Raw genomic sequence first — 1,172 nt, forward strand, 5'->3', positions numbered from 1 at the left:
GACTTGGTTAGGCATAGCTGTGAGTACATACCAGAGTATAGGATGTTGTATATCGGTAGAGTTGGTTTAGGGTTGTTCTATTGCTAGACTGGGAGTTTTCGGCGGTATTCCATGTTTTTCCTAGAGTGACGATTTTAGTAAAAGCAGGGCAAACCATTGATGATTTTCATTTTGGTGTGATAGGACAGACCTGGACTTGGTAGGGAGTGGTTGACATGATTAGTGCTAGATAATTGTGTTAATGGTATATGTTATAGGAGTCTTGATAGAACTTTACTATGTTGCAGCATGGAGCGCAAGGATAACGACCTGGGGAGTGGCTCCAAGGAGACTGCGAGTGATGAGTCTCCGACTGTGCCTAGGGGACTGATGAGACAGGTTTTGCAGGAGATCGGACGGAGTGTTAGGAGACGCAAGCGTTCTCCTACTGATGTGGGGTGCACCATTGAGAGGTTCACAAACATGCATCCTTCGACATTCTCTAGGGAACATGACCCAACAATAGCAGAGGACTGGGTGGAGAAGACTGAGAGGATCTTGGAGGTCCTGCACTGCACGGATAGGCAGCAAATACTTTATGCTACCTTCTAATTATCTGGGGAGGCGGGTCGATGGTGGACTGCAATGAATCTACTGGAAAAGCAGAGGGGCGGTCCTGAGGAGATGTCGTGCAGTCGTTTCAAGGAGGTGTTCTTCGACAAATACTTCCCAGCTTCTGCACGTGATGCGAAGGCGGATGAGTTTCTACTCTGACACAGGGGAGTATGTCGGTGCAAGGGTATGCGGCTCGGTACATAGAGTTGTCCCGGTTCGCACCGTGTTTGATCTCGACTGAGTATAAGAAGACTCGGAGATTCGAGAAAGGCCTAAGGAAGGACATCCGCAAATTGGTGGGTATGCTTCGGATCCGCGAGTTCTTAGTTTTGGTGGATAAAGCCATTGTGATTGAGACTGGTATTTGAGAGGACGAGGTGGATTAGGAGCTAAAGAAGAGGCCAGTACCTTCTAGTTCTCAGTTTGGATCTTGTCAGGGATTGTGGAAGAAGAGGAACAAGGGCTCGGGTTACCGTCAGTATACCAAGCGCTAGGGGTCTCAGGGGAGCCAGACTAGTGGTCGTTATACCAGATGCCACAGATGGCATGAGGGTGAGTGCCGATCACTTGGGGGTAAC

This window comes from Malania oleifera, chromosome 4 (assembly GCF_029873635.1).
Source record: "Malania oleifera isolate guangnan ecotype guangnan chromosome 4, ASM2987363v1, whole genome shotgun sequence".
Lineage (NCBI taxonomy): Eukaryota > Viridiplantae > Streptophyta > Magnoliopsida > Santalales > Ximeniaceae > Malania > Malania oleifera.